The sequence below is a fragment of the Lonchura striata genome, chromosome 10 (assembly GCF_050655825.1).
Source record: "Lonchura striata isolate lonStrDom1 chromosome 10, ASM5065582v1, whole genome shotgun sequence".
NCBI lineage: Eukaryota > Metazoa > Chordata > Aves > Passeriformes > Estrildidae > Lonchura > Lonchura striata.
The window spans coordinates 3,791,288-3,810,314 of NC_140712.1; positions in this window are offsets into that span (position 1 = coordinate 3,791,288).

Sequence of the window (19,027 nt, forward strand, 5' to 3'; positions counted from 1 at the left end):
CCATGGAACCAAGGGACCATTGTTACACTGTGGGGCCATGTGAGAAGAAGTGACCATTGGGACACTGTGGGGCCTTGTGAGACCAAGGGACCATTGGGACACTGTGGGACCATGTGAGATCAAGAGACCATTGGGACACTGTGAGTCCTCATGGATTCATGGACACCACTGTGACATTGCTGGGCCTCATGGAAGCAAGGGAACCCTAGTGACGCCGTGTGCCTCAGTGGAATGTAGGCATCATTGTGTCACTGTGAGGCCCCATCCAACCAAGGCTCCATTGGGACACTGCGAGACCCCACGGAAACAAAGCTCCAGGGTAACACAGAGAGGCTGCCTGTAATCAGCGCTCCATTGTGACACTGTGGAGCCAAAGGAGATCGTTGTGACACTTGAAAGCCCCATGGTCCATTGGTCCAAAGGTCCATTGTGACATTGCAGGACTCATGGAACAGAGGAGTCACATGACACTGTGGGGCCTGTGGAACCATGGAGAACATTGTGACACTGCAAGGCCTCAAGGAATCATTAGGACTGTTATATGTCTATAGGATAATTCGTGCAAATAAAATTGTCATCTATTTTATAGTTATGTGCTGTTAAATTATACTCTTATAAGAAGTTTTTAAATCGCACAAGCCAGCAACAGCGATTGCAACACCATGTCAAAGCCACCTGGACAAGAGAGGGAGGACTTTATTTACAAGCAAATGAAAGTGGCCAGCCCGGAGAGGGATCATGCATCAAGGTTGTCTGAGAAAGACCCGGACGATAAATACACGATAAATATCCGAGACCGAGATAGTCAGAGCCATCAGGGAGGTACATCTCAAATCCGAATTCCGGGACTGCAAACACAGGTGTTCATCACTCTCCGGACATGTATTGTTCCAATTGCCACAGAGAAAAGAACTCCACATGAATACATGCACTCCAAAAAGGAAGAAAAGGGACTCTGGCTCAGGCAAGGAAAATCGTATAAAAATGGGTCAGACAGGACGGTCGGTGTGAAGCATAGAGGACCCTCTGCTGCAGCTGTCAAACCTGTGTCTCACCCAATGGCAATCCCGGGCTCCACGCGGACTTTTTTTTATAGTGGCATTTTTTCATTTTTCTCAAAATTTATATTTCGTACACTTAATAACTTTTTTTAAAATAATAACTAATAACTTGGAGCCTTGCATTTCTAACATGTTTATCACATTCGGTTTCTCATGATAAGCCTATCTACTTCTGCTAATTCTGAGATGGGGAAAATGAACTGTCGTGATTCCCGCTTGCACTAGAGGATTGTGACACGGGCTGACTTTGTGATGCCAGAGTCTTCTGTGCCATCACAGCGCAACTGTAGGACATCCCAGAGTGCTAGAGCAGCACTGGCTCTGTGACATCACAAGCGGGATTTGTGAGATCCCAGGGTGGGCTGTGACATCCCAGGAGGCAGTGTGACATCTCAGGGGCTCTGTGACCTTACTGGGGAGGTCACTTCAAGCCAGCTCCCACTCACAGTTCCTCCCAGAGAAGTCCAAAGCTGCTCGTGCACAGTGGCATCCCGTGTCCCTCTGGGTCCCCCTGCCCCTGGCGCTGCAGCCTCCCCCTGAGGATGTTCGAGGAGATCAAGCCCAGAGCCTGACACGGGGACAGGGGCTCAGGGCCGTCAAAGTTGGAACAGGGAGACAGGGACCCCCTAGCAGCATCCCTGTGCCCCCAGGGCCAGAGCTTGGCCAGGGCTCCTTCACCCTCTTATCAAGGAGGGCTTGAGAGCACTTTAAAAATCCTAGCAGGGGAGTAGCATAAAACAGCTTTAATATTAAGTGACAGCACCACAGAGTTCCTTGGCAAGAGTCACTCTGCTCCTGACTGGACACTTCAGGCACACCAGGGAAACAAAGCAACAACAAAAGCAAACAAAATCCCGGCAATCAAACCAAAAAGGAGTCAAGAACTGTCCCGGTGTCTGTGTGCCTCTGTGTGTTTGTGTGTGTGTGTGTGTGTGTGTGTGTGTGTGTGTGTGTGTGTGACGAAAGGACAGTGAGGGCAAGGATAAAAGGAATACAGCCTAAAAACTAAACAGAGCTGTGGAATACCACTTAACAATATTCAACTTCGCTTATAACGTCTATTAAGCTTCACAAATTAGCAAAAGAACAACTCTTAGCAGCATTTAACTTTGCTTACAGCTTGTGACTTTGTCGCTATAAGACACGTGAAAGCACGACGCGAGCCACCTGCTATTTTCAAGGTAAAGCTAAAAGTTTATTCTCTGACTCCAACTTTTATACTTTCCCAAAGGTGACATTGGATTGGAGAGTGAATGGGCCACCTGTCCAAAGAGATTGGACAAACCACTAGTACAACAAGTTTGTCCAGCCCCATAAAAGATTGTAAACAATATGTTGTTGACAGAGATTGTGTGGGAAGGTTCTCCAACAGAATGTAAACTCAGAAAGCTTTAGAAAATCTTAAGAATCAGGGTGACATGACTTAACCTTACTTCCAGGCCTGACTGGCTCAGCTATCCAAGGCAATCAAAGCCCTCAGAGAGCAGCACTTCTGCCACCTTTCCCTGAGCACAGGCACTCCTGTGTGCACACAGACACAAAGAGTCACTACAAGGCACCTGTGAGAAATTCCCCTGGGCAAAGGGAAATGTTCCCTTTGGAGGCTTTGGCATCTCCCCAGGGGATGAAGGGTTGAGCCTGGAGCAGACAGTGTCTGTGATGAGCTCCAGAGGAGCTGAGCCCAGGGGCTGCTGGCCAAGGCCCTGGCCCAGTGAGCATTTCTCAGCTGGCAGGGCGGCCTGAGAAGGGGAGAGGGGAATGCACCAGACCAGGAACCCTGGAACCAAGGGACCATTGTTACACTGTGGGGCCATGTGAGAAGAAGTGACCATTGGGACACTGTGGGGCCTTGTGAGACCAAGGGACCATTGGGACACTGTGGGACCATGTGAGATCAAGGGACCATTGGGATACTGTGAGTCCTCATGGATTCATGGACACCACTGTGACATTGCTGGGCCTCATGGAAGCAAGGGGACCCTAGTGACGCCGTGTGCCTCAGTGGAATGTAGGCATCATTGTGACACTGTGAGGCCCCATCCAACCAAGGCTCCATTGGGACACTGCGAGACCCCACGGAAACAAAGCTCCAGGGTGACACAGAGAGGCTGCCTGTAATCAGTGCTCCATTGTGACCCTGTGGAGCCAAAGGAGACCGTTGTGACACTGCAAAGCCCCATGGTCCATTGGTCCAAAGGTCCATTGTGACATTGCAGGACTCATGGAACAGAGGAGTCACATGACACTGTGGGGCCTGTGGAACCATGGAGAACATTGTGACACTGCAAGGCCTCAAGGAATCATTAGGACTGTTATATGTCTATAGGATAATTCGTGCAAATAAAATTGTCATCTATTTTATAGTTATGTGCTGTTAAATTATACTCTTATAAGAAGGTTTTAAATCGCACAAGCCAGCAACAGCGATTGCAACACCATGTCAAAGCCACCTGGACAAGAGAGGGAGGACTTTATTTACAAGCAAATGAAAGTGGCCAGCCCGGAGAGGGATCATGCATCAAGGTTGTCTGAGAAAGACCCGGACGATAAATACACGATAAATATCCGAGACCGAGATAGTCAGAGCCATCAGGGAGGTACATCTCAAATCCGAATTCCGGGACTGCAAACACAGGTGTTCATCACTCTCCGGACATGTATTGTTCCAATTGCCACAGAGAAAAGAACTCCACATGAATACATGCACTCCAAAAAGGAAGAAAAGGGACTCTGGCTCAGGCAAGGAAAATCGTATAAAAATGGGTCAGACAGGACGGTCGGTGTGAAGCATAGAGGACCCTCTGCTGCAGCTGTCAAACCTGTGTCTCACCCAATGGCAATCCCGGGCTCCACGCGGACTTTTTTTTATAGTGGCATTTTTTCATTTTTCTCAAAATTTATATTTCGTACACTTAATAACTTTTTTTAAAATAATAACTAATAACTTGGAGCCTTGCATTTCTAACATGTTTATCACATTCGGTTTCTCATGATAAGCCTATCTACTTCTGCTAATTCTGAGATGGGGAAAATGAACTGTCGTGATTCCCGCTTGCACTAGAGGATTGTGACACGGGCTGACTTTGTGATGCCAGAGTCTTCTGTGCCATCACAGCGCAACTGTATGACATCCCAGAGTGATAGAGCAGCACTGGCTCTGTGACATCACAAGCGGGATTTGTGAGATCCCAGGGTGGGCTGTGACATCCCAGGAGGCAGTGTGACATCTCAGGGGCTCTGTGACCTTACTGGGGAGGTCACTTCAAGCCAGCTCCCACTCACAGTTCCTCCCAGAGAAGTCCAAAGCTGCTCGTGCACAGTGGCATCCCGTGTCCCTCTGGGTCCCCCTGCCCCTGGCGCTGCAGCCTCCCCCTGAGGATGTTCGAGGAGATCAAGCCCAGAGCCTGACACGGGGACAGGGGCTCAGGGCCGTCAAAGTTGGAACAGGGAGACAGGGACCCCCTAGCAGCATCCCTGTGCCCCCAGGGCCAGAGCTTGGCCAGGGCTCCTTCACCCTCTTATCAAGGAGGGCTTGAGAGCACTTTAAAAATCCTAGCAGGGGAGTAGCATAAAACAGCTTTAATATTAAGTGACAGCACCACAGAGTTCCTTGGCAAGAGTCACTCTGCTCCTGACTGGACACTTCAGGCACACCAGGGAAACAAAGCAACAACAAAAGCAAACAAAATCCCGGCAATCAAACCAAAAAGGAGTCAAGAACTGTCCCGGTGTCTGTGTGCCTCTGTGTGTTTGTGTGTGTGTGTGTGTGTGTGTGTGTGTGTGTGTGTGTGTGTGACGAAAGGACAGTGAGGGCAAGGATAAAAGGAATACAGCCTAAAAACTAAACAGAGCTGTGGAATACCACTTAACAATATTCAACTTCGCTTATAACGTCTATTAAGCTTCACAAATTAGCAAAAGAACAACTCTTAGCAGCATTTAACTTTGCTTACAGCTTGTGACTTTGTCGCTATAAGACACGTGAAAGCACGACGCGAGCCACCTGCTATTTTCAAGGTAAAGCTAAAAGTTTATTCTCTGACTCCAACTTTTATACTTTCCCAAAGGTGACATTGGATTGGAGAGTGAATGGGCCACCTGTCCAAAGAGATTGGACAAACCACTAGTACAACAAGTTTGTCCAGCCCCATAAAAGATTGTAAACAATATGTTGTTGACAGAGATTGTGTGGGAAGGTTCTCCAACAGAATGTAAACTCAGAAAGCTTTAGAAAATCTTAAGAATCAGGGTGACATGACTTAACCTTACTTCCAGGCCTGACTGGCTCAGCTATCCAAGGCAATCAAAGCCCTCAGAGAGCAGCACTTCTGCCACCTTTCCCTGAGCACAGGCACTCCTGTGTGCACACAGACACAAAGAGTCACTACAAGGCACCTGTGAGAAATTCCCCTGGGCAAAGGGAAATGTTCCCTTTGGAGGCTTTGGCATCTCCCCAGGGGATGAAGGGTTGAGCCTGGAGCAGACAGTGTCTGTGATGAGCTCCAGAGGAGCTGAGCCCAGGGGCTGCTGGCCAAGGCCCTGGCCCAGTGAGCATTTCTCAGCTGGCAGGGCGGCCTGAGAAGGGGAGAGGGGAATGCACCAGACCAGGAACCCTGGAACCAAGGGACCATTGTTACACTGTGGGGCCATGTGAGAAGAAGTGACCATTGGGACACTGTGGGGCCTTGTGAGACCAAGGGACCATTGGGACACTGTGGGACCATGTGAGATCAAGGGACCATTGGGATACTGTGAGTCCTCATGGATTCATGGACACCACTGTGACATTGCTGGGCCTCATGGAAGCAAGGGGACCCTAGTGACGCCGTGTGCCTCAGTGGAATGTAGGCATCATTGTGACACTGTGAGGCCCCATCCAACCAAGGCTCCATTGGGACACTGCGAGACCCCACGGAAACAAAGCTCCAGGGTGACACAGAGAGGCTGCCTGTAATCAGTGCTCCATTGTGACCCTGTGGAGCCAAAGGAGACCGTTGTGACACTGCAAAGCCCCATGGTCCATTGGTCCAAAGGTCCATTGTGACATTGCAGGACTCATGGAACAGAGGAGTCACATGACACTGTGGGGCCTGTGGAACCATGGAGAACATTGTGACACTGCAAGGCCTCAAGGAATCATTAGGACTGTTATATGTCTATAGGATAATTCGTGCAAATAAAATTGTCATCTATTTTATAGTTATGTGCTGTTAAATTATACTCTTATAAGAAGGTTTTAAATCGCACAAGCCAGCAACAGCGATTGCAACACCATGTCAAAGCCACCTGGACTAGAGAGGGAGGACTTTATTTACAAGCAAATGAAAGTGGCCAGCCCGGAGAGGGATCATGCATCAAGGTTGTCCGAGAAACACCCGGACAATAAATACATGATAAATATCCGAGACCGAGATAGTCAGAGCCATCAGGGAGGTACATCTCAAATCCGAATTCCGGGACTGCAAACACAGGTGTTCATCACTCTCCGGACCTGTATTGTTCAACTTGCCACAGAGAAAAGAACTCCACATGAATACATGCACTCCAAAAAGGAAGAAAAGGGACTCTGGCTCAGGCAAGGAAAATCGTATAAAAATGGGCCAGACAGGACGGTCGGTGTGAAGCATAGAGGACCCTCGGCTGCAGCTGTCAAACCTGTGTCTCACCCGGTGGCAATCCCGGGCTCCACGCGGACTTTTTTTTATAGTGGCTTTTTTTCATTTTTCTCAAAGTTTATATTTGGTACACTTAATAACTTTTATTAAATTAATAACTAATAACTTGGAGCCTTTCATTTCTAACATGTTTATCACATTCGGTTTCTCATGATAAGCCTATCTACTTCTGCTAATTCTGAGATGGGGAAAATGAACTGTCGTGATTCCCGCTTGCACTAGAGGATTGTGACACGGGCTGACTTTGTGATGCCAGAGTCTTCTGTGCCATCACAGCGCAACTGTATGACATCCCAGAGTGATAGAGCAGCACTGGCTCTGTGACATCACAAGCGGGATTTGTGAGATCCCAGGGTGGGCTGTGACATCCCAGGAGGCAGTGTGACATCTCAGGGGCTCTGTGACCTTACTGGGGAGGTCACTTCAAGCCAGCTCCCACTCACAGTTCCTCCCAGAGAAGTCCAAAGCTGCTCGTGCACAGTGGCATCCCGTGTCCCTCTGGGTCCCCCTGCCCCTGGCGCTGCAGCCTCCCCCTGAGGATGTTCGAGGAGATCAAGCCCAGAGCCTGACACGGGGACAGGGGCTCAGGGCCGTCAAAGTTGGAACAGGGAGACAGGGACCCCCTAGCAGCATCCCTGTGCCCCCAGGGCCAGAGCTTGGCCAGGGCTCCTTCACCCTCTTATCAAGGAGGGCTTGAGAGCACTTTAAAAATCCTAGCAGGGGAGTAGCATAAAACAGCTTTAATATTAAGTGACAGCACCACAGAGTTCCTTGGCAAGAGTCACTCTGCTCCTGACTGGACACTTCAGGCACACCAGGGAAACAAAGCAACAACAAAAGCAAACAAAATCCCGGCAATCAAACCAAAAAGGAGTCAAGAACTGTCCCGGTGTCTGTGTGCCTCTGTGTGTTTGTGTGTGTGTGTGTGTGTGTGTGTGTGTGTGTGTGTGTGTGTGACGAAAGGACAGTGAGGGCAAGGATAAAAGGAATACAGCCTAAAAACTAAACAGAGCTGTGGAATACCACTTAACAATATTCAACTTCGCTTATAACGTCTATTAAGCTTCACAAATTAGCAAAAGAACAACTCTTAGCAGCATTTAACTTTGCTTACAGCTTGTGACTTTGTCGCTATAAGACACGTGAAAGCACGACGCGAGCCACCTGCTATTTTCAAGGTAAAGCTAAAAGTTTATTCTCTGACTCCAACTTTTATACTTTCCCAAAGGTGACATTGGATTGGAGAGTGAATGGGCCACCTGTCCAAAGAGATTGGACAAACCACTAGTACAACAAGTTTGTCCAGCCCCATAAAAGATTGTAAACAATATGTTGTTGACAGAGATTGTGTGGGAAGGTTCTCCAACAGAATGTAAACTCAGAAAGCTTTAGAAAATCTTAAGAATCAGGGTGACATGACTTAACCTTACTTCCAGGCCTGACTGGCTCAGCTATCCAAGGCAATCAAAGCCCTCAGAGAGCAGCACTTCTGCCACCTTTCCCTGAGCACAGGCACTCCTGTGTGCACACAGACACAAAGAGTCACTACAAGGCACCTGTGAGAAATTCCCCTGGGCAAAGGGAAATGTTCCCTTTGGAGGCTTTGGCATCTCCCCAGGGGATGAAGGGTTGAGCCTGGAGCAGACAGTGTCTGTGATGAGCTCCAGAGGAGCTGAGCCCAGGGGCTGCTGGCCAAGGCCCTGGCCCAGTGAGCATTTCTCAGCTGGCAGGGCGGCCTGAGAAGGGGAGAGGGGAATGCACCAGACCAGGAACCCTGGAACCAAGGGACCATTGTTACACTGTGGGGCCATGTGAGAAGAAGTGACCATTGGGACACTGTGGGGCCTTGTGAGACCAAGGGACCATTGGGACACTGTGGGACCATGTGAGATCAAGGGACCATTGGGATACTGTGAGTCCTCATGGATTCATGGACACCACTGTGACATTGCTGGGCCTCATGGAAGCAAGGGGACCCTAGTGACGCCGTGTGCCTCAGTGGAATGTAGGCATCATTGTGACACTGTGAGGCCCCATCCAACCAAGGCTCCATTGGGACACTGCGAGACCCCACGGAAACAAAGCTCCAGGGTGACACAGAGAGGCTGCCTGTAATCAGTGCTCCATTGTGACCCTGTGGAGCCAAAGGAGACCGTTGTGACACTGCAAAGCCCCATGGTCCATTGGTCCAAAGGTCCATTGTGACATTGCAGGACTCATGGAACAGAGGAGTCACATGACACTGTGGGGCCTGTGGAACCATGGAGAACATTGTGACACTGCAAGGCCTCAAGGAATCATTAGGACTGTTATATGTCTATAGGATAATTCGTGCAAATAAAATTGTCATCTATTTTATAGTTATGTGCTGTTAAATTATACTCTTATAAGAAGGTTTTAAATCGCACAAGCCAGCAACAGCGATTGCAACACCATGTCAAAGCCACCTGGACTAGAGAGGGAGGACTTTATTTACAAGCAAATGAAAGTGGCCAGCCCGGAGAGGGATCATGCATCAAGGTTGTCCGAGAAACACCCGGACAATAAATACATGATAAATATCCGAGACCGAGATAGTCAGAGCCATCAGGGAGGTACATCTCAAATCCGAATTCCGGGACTGCAAACACAGGTGTTCATCACTCTCCGGACCTGTATTGTTCAACTTGCCACAGAGAAAAGAACTCCACATGAATACATGCACTCCAAAAAGGAAGAAAAGGGACTCTGGCTCAGGCAAGGAAAATCGTATAAAAATGGGCCAGACAGGACGGTCGGTGTGAAGCATAGAGGACCCTCGGCTGCAGCTGTCAAACCTGTGTCTCACCCGGTGGCAATCCCGGGCTCCACGCGGACTTTTTTTTATAGTGGCTTTTTTTCATTTTTCTCAAAGTTTATATTTGGTACACTTAATAACTTTTATTAAATTAATAACTAATAACTTGGAGCCTTTCATTTCTAACATGTTTATCACATTCGGTTTCTCATGATAAGCCTATCTCCTTCTGCTAATTCTGAGATGGGGAAAATGAACTGTCATGATTCCCGCTTGCACTAGAGGATTGTGACACGGGCTGACTTTGTGATGCCAGAGACTTCTGTGCCATCACAGCGCAACTGTATGACATCCCAGAGTGATAGAGCAGCACTGGCTCTGTGACATCACAAGCGGGATTTGTGAGATCCCAGGGTGGGCTGTGACATCCCAGGAGGCAGTGTGACATCTCAGGGGCTCTGTGACCTTCCTGGGGAGGTCACTTCAAGCCAGCTCCCACTCACAGTTCCTCCCAGAGAAGTCCAAAGCTGCTCGTGCACAGTGGCATCCCGTGTCCCTCTGGGTCCCCCTGCCCCTGGCGCTGCAGCCTCCTCCTGAGGATGTTCGAGGAGATCAAGCCCAGAGCCTGACACAGGGACAGGGGCTCAGGGCCGTCAAAGTTGGAACAGGGAGACAGGGACCCCCTAGCAGCATCCCTGTGCCCCCAGGGCCAGAGCTTGGCCAGGGCTCCTTCACCCTCTTATGAAGGAGGGCTTGAGAGCACTTTAAAAATCCCCAGCAGGGGAGTAGCATAAAACAGCTTTAATATTCAGTGACAGCACTACAGAGTTCCTTGGCAAGAGTCACTCTGCTCCTGACTGGACACTTCAGGCACACCAAGGAAACAAAGCAACAACAAAAGCAAACAAAATCCCGGCAATCAAACCAAAAAGGAGTCAAGAACTGTCCCGGTGTCTGTGTGTCTCTGTGTGTTTGTGTGTGTGTGTGTGTGTGTGTGTGTGTGTGTGTGTGTTTCTGTGTGTGACGAAAGGACAGCGAGGGCAAGGATAAAAGGAATACAGCTTAAAAGCTAAACAGAGCTGTGGAATAACATTTAACAATATTCAGCTTTGCTTATAACTTCTATTAAGCTTCACAAATTAGCAAAAGAACAACTCTTAGCAGCATTTAACTTTGCTTACAGCTTGTGACTTTGTCGCTATAAGACACGTGAAAGCACGAGGCGAGCCACCTGCTATTTGCAAGGTAAAGCTAAAAGTTTATTCTCTGACTCCAACTTTTATACTTTCCCAAAGGTGACATTGGATTGGAGAGTGAATGAGCCACCTGTCCAAAGACATTGGACAAACCACTAGTACATCAAGTTTGTCCAGCCCCATAAAAGATTGTAAACAATATGTTGTTGACAGAGATTGTGTGGGAAGGTTCTCCAACAGAATGTAAACTCAGAAGGCTTTAGAAAATCTTAAGAATCAGGGTGACATGACTTAACCTTACTTCCAGGCCTGACTGGCTCAGCTATCCAAGGCAATCAAAGCCCTCAGAGAGCAGCATTTCTGCCACCTTTCCCTGAGCACAGGCACTCCTGTGTGCACACAGACACAAAGAGTCACTACAAGGCACCTGTGAGAAATTCCCCTGAGGAAAGGAAAATGTTCCCTTTGGAGGCTTTGGCATCTCCCCAGGGGATGAAGGGTTGAGCCTGGAGCAGACAGTGTCTGTGATGAGCTCCAGAGGAGCTGAGCCCAGGGGCTGCTGGCCAAGGCCCAGGCCCAGTGAGCATTTCTCAGCTGGCAGGGCGGCCTGAAAAGGGGAAAGGGGAATGCACCAGACCAGGAACCATGGAACCAAGGGACCATTGTTACACTGTGGGGCCATGTGAGAAGAAGTGACCATTGGGACACTGTGGGGCCTTGTGAGACCAAGGGACCATTGGGACACTGTGGGACCATGTGAGATCAAGGGACCATTGGGATACTGTGAGTCCTCATGGATTCATGGACACCACTGTGACATTGCTGGGCCTCATGGAAGAAAGGGAACCCTAGTGACGCCATGTGCCTCAATGGAATGTAGGCGTCATTGTGACACTGTGAGGCCCCATCCAACCAAGGCTCCATTGGGACACTGCGAGACCCCACGGAAACAAAGCTCCAGGGTAACACAGAGAGGCTGCCTGTAATCAGTGCTCCATTGTGACCCTGTGGAGCCAAAGGAGACCGTTGTGACACTGCAAAGCCCCATGGTCCATTGGTCCAAAGGTCCATTGTGACATTGCAGGACTCATGGAACAGAGGAGTCACATGACACTGTGGGGCCTGTGGAACCATGGAGAACATTGTGACACTGCAAGGCCTCAAGGAATCATTAGGACTGTTATATGTCTATAGGATAATTCGTGCAAATAAAATTGTCATCTATTTTATAGTTATGTGCTGTTAAATTATACTCTTATAAGAAGTTTTTAAATCGCACAAGCCAGCAACAGTGATTGCAACACCATGTCAAAGCCACCTGGACGAGAGAGGGAGGACTTTATTTACAAGCGAACGAAAGTGGCCAGCCCGGAGAGGGATCATGCATCAAGGTTGTCCGAGAAACACCCGGACGATAAATACACGATAAATATCCGAGACCGAGATAGTCAGAGCCATCAGGGAGGTACATCTCAGATCCAAATTCCGGGACTGCAAACACAGGTGTTCATCACTCTCTGGACATGTATTGTGCAACTTGCCACAGAGAAAAGAACTCCACATGAATACATGCACTCCAAAAAGGAAGAAAAGGGACTCTGGCTCAGGCAAGGAAAATCGTATAAAAATGGGTAAGACAGGACGGTAGGTGTGAAGCATAGAGGACCCTCTGCTGCAGCTGTCAAACCTGTGTCTCACCCGGTGGCAATCCCGGGCTCCACATGGACTTTTTTTTATAGTGGCTTTTTTTCATTTTTCTCAAAATTTATATTTGGTACACTTAATAACTTTTATTAAATTAATAACTAATAACTTGGAGCCTTGCATTTCTAACATGTTTATCACATTCGGTTTCTCATGATAAGCCTATCTACTTCTGCTAATTCTGAGATGGGGAAAATGAACTGTCATGATTCCCGCTTGCACTAGAGGATTGTGACACGGGCTGACTTTGTGATGCCAGAGACTTCTGTGCCATCACAGCGCAACTGTATGACATCCCAGAGTGATAGAGCAGCACTGGCTCTGTGACATCACAAGCGGGATTTGTGAGATCCCAGGGTGGGCTGTGACATCCCAGGAGGCAGTGTGACATCTCAGGGGCTCTGTGACCTTCCTGGGGAGGTCACTTCAAGCCAGCTCCCACTCACAGTTCCTCCCAGAGAAGTCCAAAGCTGCTCGTGCACAGTGGCATCCCGTGTCCCTCTGGGTCCCCCTGCCCCTGGTGCTGCAGCCTCCCCCTGAGGATGTTCGAGGAGATCAAGCCCAGAGCCTGACACGGGGACAGGGGCTCAGGGCTGTCAAAGTTGGAACAGGGAGACAGGGACCCCCTAGCAGCATCCCTGTGCCCCCAGGGCCAGAGCTTGGCCAGGGCTCCTTCACCCTCTTATCAAGGAGGGCTTGAGAGCTCTTTAAAAATCCTAGCAGGGGAGTAGCATAAAACAGCTTTAATATTAAGTGACAGCACCACAGAGTTCCTTGGCAAGAGTCACTCTGCTCCTGACTGGACATTTCAGGCACACCAAGGAAACAAAGCAACAACAAAACCAAAGAAAATCCAGGCAATCAAACCAAAAAGGAGTCAAGAACTGTCCCGGTGTCTGTGTGTCTCTGTGTGTTTGTGTGTGTGTGTGTGTGTGTGTGTGTGTGTGTGACGAAAGGACAGCGAGGGCAAGGATAAAAGGAATACAGCTTAAAAGCTAAACAGAGCTGTGGAATAACATTTAACAATATTCAACTTTGCTTATAACTTCTATTAAGCTTCACAAATTAGCAAAAGAACAACTCTTAGCAGCATTTAACTTTGCTTACAGCTTGTGACTTTGTCGCTATAAGACACGTGAAAGCACGACGCGAGCCACCTGCTATTTTCAAGGTAAAGCTAAAAGTTTATTCTCTGACTCCAACTTTTATACTTTCCCAAAGGTGACATTGGATTGGAGAGTGAATGAGCCACCTGTCCAAAGACATTGGACAAACCACTAGTACATCAAGTTTGTCCAGCCCCATAAAAGATTGTAAACAATATGTTGTTGACAGAGATTGTGTGGGAAGGTTCTCCAACAGAATGTAAACTCAGAAGGCTTTAGAAAATCTTAAGAATCAGGGTGACATGACTTAACCTTACTTCCAGGCCTGACTGGCTCAGCTATCCAAGGCAATCAAAGCCCTCAGAGAGCAGCATTTCTGCCACCTTTCCCTGAGCACAGGCACTCCTGTGTGCACACAGACACAAAGAGTCACTACAAGGTACCTGTGAGAAATTCCCCTGAGGAAAGGGAAATGTTCCCTTTGGAGGCTTTGGCATCTCCCCAGGGGATGAAGGGTTGAGCCTGGAGCAGACAGTGTCTGTGATGAGCTCCAGAGGAGCTGAGCCCAGGGGCTGCTGGCCAAGGCCCTGGCCCAGTGAGCATTTCTCAGCTGGCAGGGCGGCCTGAGAAGGGGAGAGGGGAATGCACCAGACCAGGAACCCTGGAACCAAGGGACCATTGTTACACTGTGGGGCCATGTGAGAAGAAGTGACCATTGGGACACTGTGGGGCCTTGTGAGACCAAGGGACCATTGGGACACTGTGGGACCATGTGAGATCAAGGGACCATTGGGATACTGTGAGTCCTCATGGATTCATGGACACCACTGTGACATTGCTGGGCCTCATGGAAGAAAGGGAACCCTAGTGACGCCGTGTGCCTCAGTGGAATGTAGGCATCATTGTGACACTGTGAGGCCCCATCCAGCCAAGGCTCCATTGGGACACTGCGAGACCCCACGGAAACAAAGCTCCAGGGTAACACAGAGAGGCTGCCTGTAATCAGTGCTCCATTGTGACCCTGTGGAGCCAAAGGAGAGCGTTGTGACACTGCAAAGCCCCATGGTCCATTGGTCCAAAGGTCCATTGTGACATTGCAGGACTCATGGAACAGAGGAGTCACATGACACTGTGGGGCCTGTGGAACCATGGAGAACATTGTGACACTGCAAGGCCTCAAGGAATCATTAGGACTGTTATATGTCTATAGGATAATTCGTGCAAATAAAATTGTCATCTATTTTATAGTTATGTGCTGTTAAATTATACTCTTATAAGAAGGTTTTAAATCGCACAAGCCAGCAACAGCGATTGCAACACCATGTCAAAGCCACCTGGACGAGAGAGGGAGGACTTTATTTACAAGCGAACGAAAGTGGCCAGCCCGGAGAGGGATCATGCATCAAGGTTGTCCGAGAAACACCCGGAAAATAAATACATGATAAATATCCGAGACCGAGATAGTCAGAGCCATCAGGGAGGTACATCTCAAATCCGAATTCCGGGACTGCAAACACAGGTGTTCATCACTCTCCGGACCTGTATTGTTCAACTTGCCACAGAGAAAAGAACTCCACATGAATACATGCACTCCAAAAAGGAAGAAAAGGGACTCTGGCTCAGGCAAGGAAAATCGTATAAAAATGGGTCAGACAGGACGGTCGGTGTGAAGCATAGAGGACCCTCTGCTGCAGCTGTCAAACCTGTGTCTCACCCGGTGGCAATCCCGGGCTCCACGCAGACTTTTTTTTATAGTGGCTTTTTTTCATTTTTCTCAAAGTTTATATTTGGTACACTTAATAACTTTTATTAAATTAATAACTAATAACTTGGAGCCTTGCATTTCTAACATGTTTATCACATTCGGTTTCTCATGATAAGCCTATCTACTTCTGCTAATTCTGAGATGGGGAAAATGAACTGTCATGATTCCCGCTTGCACTAGAGGATTGTGACACGGGCTGACTTTGTGATGCCAGAGACTTCTGTGCCATCACAGCGCAACTGTATGACATCCCAGAGTGATAGAGCAGCACTGGCTCTGTGACATCACAAGCGGGATTTGTGAGATCCCAGGGTGGGCTGTGACATCCCAGGAGGCAGTGTGACATCTCAGGGGCTCTGTGACCTTACTGGGGAGGTCACTTCAAGCCAGCTCCCACTCACAGTTCCTCCCAGAGAAGTCCAAAGCTGCTCGTGCACAGTGGCATCCCGTGTCCCTCTGGGTCCCCCTGCCCCTGGCGCTGCAGCCTCCCCCTGAGGATGTTCGAGGAGATCAAGCCCAGAGCCTGACACGGGGACAGGGGCTCAGGGCCGTCAAAGTTGGAACAGGGAGACAGGGACCCCCTAGCAGCATCCCTGTGCCCCCAGGGCCAGAGCTTGGCCAGGGCTCCTTCACCCTCTTATCAAGGAGGGCTTGAGAGCTCTTTAAAAATCCTAGCAGGGGAGTAGCATAGAATAGCATAAAACAGCTTTAATATTAAGTGACAGCACCACAGAGTTCCTTGGCAAGAGTCACTCTGCTCCTGACTGGACATTTCAGGCACACCAAGGAAACAAAGCAACAACAAAACCAAAGAAAATCCAGGCAATCAAACCAAAAAGGAGTCAAGAACTGTCCCGGTGTCTGTGTGTCTCTGTGTGTTTGTGTGTGTGTGTGTGTGTGTGTGTGTGTGTGTGTGTGTGTGACGAAAGGACAGTGAGGGCAAGGATAAAAGGAATACAGCCTAAAAGCTAAACAGAGCTGTGGAATAACACTTAACAATATTCAACTTTGCTTATAACGTCTATTAAGCTTCACAAATTAGCAAAAGAACAACTCTTAGCAGCATTTAACTTTGCTTACAGCTTGTGACTTTGTCGCTATAAGACACGTGAAAGCACGACGCGAGCCACCTGCTATTTTCAAGGTAAAGCTAAAAGTTTATTCTCTGACTCCAACTTTTATACTTTCCCAAAGGTGACATTGGATTGGAGAGTGAATGGGCCACCTGTCCAAAGAGATTGGACAAACCACTAGTTCAACAAGTTTGTCCAGCCCCATAAAAGATTGTAAACAATATGTTGTTGACAGAGATTGTGTGGGAAGGTTCTCCAACAGAATGTAAACTCAGAAGGCTTTAGAAAATCTTAAGAATCAGGGTGACATGACTTAACCTTACTTCCAGGCCTGACTGGCTCAGCTATCCAAGGCAATCAAAGCCCTCAGAGAGCAGCATTTCTGCCACATTTCCCTGAGCACAGGCACTCCTGTGTGCACACAGACACAAAGAGTCACTACAAGGCACCTGTGAGAAATTCCCCTGAGGAAAGGGAAATGTTCCCTGTGGAGGCTTTGGCATCTCCCCAGGAAATGAAGGGTTGAGCCTGGAGCAGACAGTGTCTGTGATGAGCTCCAGAGGAGCTGAGCCCAGGGGCTGCTGGCCAAGGCCCTGGCCCAGTGAGCATTTCTCAGCTGGCAGGGCGGCCTGAGAAGGGGAGAGGGGAATGCACCAGACCAGGAACCATGGAACCAAGGGACCATTGTTACACTGTGGGGCCATGTGAGAAGAAGTGACCATTGGGACACTGTGGGGCCTTGTGAGACCAAGGGACCATTGGGACACAGTTGGACCATGTGAGATCAAGGGACCATTGGGACACTGTGAGTCCTCATGGATTCATGGACACCACTGTGACATTGCTGGGCCTCATGGAAGCAAGGGGACCCTAGTGACGCCATGTGCCTCAGTGGAATGTAGGCGTCATTGTGACACTGTGAGGCCCCATCCAACCAAGGCTCCATTGGGACACTGCGAGACCCCACGGAAACAAAGCTCCAGGGTAACACAGAGAGGCTGCCTGTAATCAGTGCTCCATTGTGACCCTGTGGAGCCAAAGGAGAGCGTTGTGACACTGCAAAGCCCCATGGTCCATTGGTCCAAAGGTCCATTGTGACATTGCAGGACTCATGGAACAGAGGAGTCACATGACACTGTGGGGGCTGTGGAACCATGGAGAACATTGTGACACTGCAAGGCCTCAAGGAATCATTAGGACTGTTATATGTCTATAGGATAATTCGTGCAAATAAAATTGTCATCTATTTTATAGTTATGTGCTGTTAAATTATACTCTTATAAGAAGGTTTTAAATCGCACAAGCCAGCAACAGCGATTGCAACACCATGTCAAAGCCACCTGGACGAGAGAGGGAGGACTTTATTTACAAGCGAACGAAAGTGGCCAGCCCAGAGAGGGATCATGCATCAAGGTTGTCCGAGAAACACCCGGAAGATAAATACATGATAAATATCCGAGACCGAGATAGTCAGAGCCATCAGGGAGGTACATCTCAAATCCAAATTCCGGGACTGCAAACACAGGTGTTCATCACTCTCCGGACCTGTATTGTTCAACTTGCCACAGAGAAAAGAACTCCACATGAATACATGCACTCCAAAAAGGAAGAAAAGGGACTCTGGCTCAGGCAAGGAAAATCGTATAAAAATAGGTCAGACAGGACGGTCGGTGTGAAGCATAGAGGACCCTCTGCTGCAGCTGTCAAACCTGTGTCTCACCCGGTGGCAATCCCGGGCTCCACGCTGACTTTTCTTTATAGTGGCTTTTTTTCATTTTCCTCAAAGTTTATATTTGGTACACTTAATAACTTTTATTAAATTAATAACTAATAACTTGGAGCCTTGCATTTCTAACATGTTTATCACATTCGGTTTCTCATGATAAGCCTATCTACTTCTGCTAATTCTGAGATGGGGAAAATGAACTGTCATGATTCCCGCTTGCACTAGAGGATTGTGACACGGGCTGACTTTGTGATGCCAGAGTCTTCTGTGCCATCACAGCGCAACTGTATGACATCCCAGAGTGATAGAGCAGCACTGGCTCTGTGACATCACAAGCGGGATTTGTGAGATCCCAGGGTGGGCTGTGACATCCCAGGAGGCAGTGTGACATCTCAGGGGCTCTGTGACCTTCCTGGGGAGGTCACTTCAAGCCAGCTCCCACTCACAGTTCCTCCCAGAGAAGTCCAAAGCTGCTCGTGCACAGTGGCATCCCGTGTCCCTCTGGGTCCCCCGGCCCCTGGTGCTGCAGCCTCCCCCTGAGGATGTTCGAGGAGATCAAGCCCAGAGCCTGACACGGGGACAGGGGCTCAGGGCCGTCAAAGTTGGAACAGGGAGACAGGGACCCCCTAGCAGCATCCCTGTGCCCCCAGGGCCAGAGCTTGGCCAGGGCTCCTTCACCCTCTTATCAAGGAGGGCTTGAGAGCACTTTAAAAATCCTAGCAGGGGAGTAGCATAAAACAGCTTTAATATTAAGTGACAGCACCACAGAGTTCCTTGGCAAGAGTCACTCTGCTCCTGACTGGACACTTCAGGCACACCAAGGAAACAAAGCAACAACAAAACCAAAGAAAATCCAGGCAATCAAACCAAAAAGGAGTCAAGAACTGTCTTGGTGTCTGTGTGTCTCTGTGTGTTTGTGTGTGTGTGTGTGTGTGTGTGTGTGTG